This window comes from Argentina silus, assembly GCF_951799395.1.
Source record: "Argentina silus genome assembly, chromosome: 17".
In the NCBI taxonomy this organism is placed as follows: domain Eukaryota; kingdom Metazoa; phylum Chordata; class Actinopteri; order Argentiniformes; family Argentinidae; genus Argentina; species Argentina silus.
The window spans coordinates 817,078-819,577 of record NC_139671.1 but is presented as its reverse complement, the minus strand read 5'-3'; the positions used below and the strand labels follow the sequence as shown (position 1 = coordinate 819,577).

General features: G+C 49.6%; 1 protein-coding gene across 1 annotated transcript in view; it reads right to left on the bottom strand.

Moving 5' to 3' along the window:
- The window catches only part of lama2 (laminin, alpha 2), a gene marked incomplete at its 5' end in the record, with an annotated part of 106,098 nt that overhangs the window by 92,051 nt on the left and 11,547 nt on the right, over positions 1–2,500 (bottom strand). The gene's annotated exons all lie outside the window — the stretch shown is intronic.

Below are 2,500 nucleotides of genomic sequence, written 5' to 3'. Positions count from 1 at the left end.
GACGGTCTGTCGTCTGGCACTGGGAAGTGTCTCAGTGTGACTCAGGGGGCTGCAGGGGGCTGCAGCTCAGCAGGGATGAAGTTACTCCACAACAGTAGGTTTAAACTCCCTGTCTCCTCTATCTTTCCCACCACAGAGGAAGAGCTAGCCTGTATCTTTCCCACCACAGAGGAAGAGCTAGCCTGTATCTTTCTCACCACAGAGGAAGAGCTAGCCTCTATCTTTCCCACCACAGAGGAAGAGCTAGCCTGTATCTTTCTCACCACAGAGGAAGAGCTAGCCTGTATCTTTCTCACCACAGAGGAAGAGCTAGCCTGTATCTTTCTCACCACAGAGGAAGCGCTAGCCTGTATCTTTCCCACCACAGAGGAAGAGCTAGCCTGTATCTTTCCCACCACAGAGGAAGAGCTAGCCTGTATCTTTCCCACCACAGAGGAAGAGCTAGCCTGTATCTTTCCCACCACAGAGGAAAAGTTAGCCTGTGTACATAGAGAAGTGGTGATGTAAAGCATTGGCACTGGTGCGACACAACTGGTGCATATTTCCAGTCTGGCGACGGTTCAAACAGCTGGGACACAGCGGACCAATCAGAGCCGGCGGCGTTTGATGTCTCTGCTGCCCCAGAGACACACGCACACGCACACGCACACGCACACGCACACGCACACACACACACACACACACACACACACACACACACACACACACACACACACACACACACACACATAAACAGAAACAACTGGTTCTGATTTTAACTGATATACAGTATACAGTAGAATAACATGCAGAGGAGCTTCAATGAGCCTGGAAATGATGAGGGACGGAGGGAGGGGGAGGAAGAGAGGGAGGGAGAGGGGGGGGGGGTAGAGATAGAGGATACAGAGAGAGAGAGAGAGGGAGAGAGAGAGACAGAGAGAGAGAGCGAGAGAAAGAGAGAGAGCGAGAGAGAGGGGGATGGAGGGTCCCCCAGGTCTGTCACTGTGTGGGAACAGTGGTTCTGTATCAAAGGCTCTCAGAGCGACTCCCAGCTGTTCTACCAGATGTCCAGAACCAACTGAACCATGAAGAACATCTGAGAACCAGTCGAGCTGCAGAAAACACACTTATACGGATGCCATCGTGTCTGGTAAGGACTGATACCATCAAGCCTGTGGCTCCTACACTGCGGAAAGCACAGTCGTAGTAGAGGGATGCCATCCAGCCAACGAGGAGAAGTGTTGATCCCTGTGAGGAACCGATGCCATCGAGCCTGGGAGGAAGTCTGCAGTGCGTGGGAGGAAATGTGTTCTCTCTGGGGTGAGGACTGACAGTTACCAGCCGTAGAGGACTGTAGGACCACAGGCTGTGACCAGAGGTCAGAGACGGAGGTGGGGTCCAACCTCTCTAGATGTTGTGGAGGAGGAGGAAGAGGAGGAGGTGGAAACCTGCAGGCAAACCTGAAATTGCTGTACCTCCCAGGTACCGGCTGCTAAAATTAAAGGCTCACATCAAACGTTGACGTGTTGTAGCTGATATATGGCATCCTGGGGCTGCACCATGTTATTACACGATGATTCAAGTCCCAAAATTGCCGTTAGGGTCAAAGTTTGTGTATTTTGGGCGACACGTTCTATTTTCTTTGCTCCTCCTGGAACGATTTCCAACGTGCGGTGACATGTGACATTTCGTACAGCCACGGAGCTCCGAGGCGTGACGTGGCTAGCCTGTTTGCAAAGTTAGCGCCCTATTGTCGTCCTCAGGAACCCTTGTCACTTTGCGACTGAGTCAAACAACTGTTCAGCACAACTGATTTGCTCCTGGCTATATCTGGTGTTGCTTTCGCAAATAGCTCGGTGAATGACTAACGTCACCAATGACTAAGGTCACCAATGACTAAGGTCACCAATGAATAACGTCACCAATGACTAACGTCACCAATGAATAACGTCACCAATGACTAAGGTCACCAATGAATAACGTCACCAATGAATAACGTCACCAATGACTAAGGTCACCAATGAATAACGTCACCAATGAATAACGTCACGGCTCTGTGCTTCCGTTCTTCAAGTGCTTTTGTTTTTCCAAGAAAAAGCCAGGAAGCTAAACTGTCTGTTGTGGGCCTTTAAAGAGAGACATCAGAAGATCCACAGAGAGATATATCTGACTACAGAGGCTAATTCAGACATCTCTGAACACAGAGGTTTCTAAAGAGATGTGAGTCTGGAGGTTAATAGAGAAGGACCTCCTACATTCTATTACAAGCCTTTTATTGGACAGTAATTTCCCTGGGCTGAGTCTGGTGGTGAACCCGGGTCAACACCTCTCTCTCCCTCATCAGACTCACAGACATGAACAGTCAAAGGAGATGAGAAAGGACACATTCTATCAGGGGAGGCTGGCGGAGGTAGAAATCGGAGGATGGGCTCATTGTAATGCAATGTAATGGAGTGAGGAATGGTATCAAACACGTGTGATTGATACCATTCCTCATTGTATTCCACGCAGAGGTTAAATA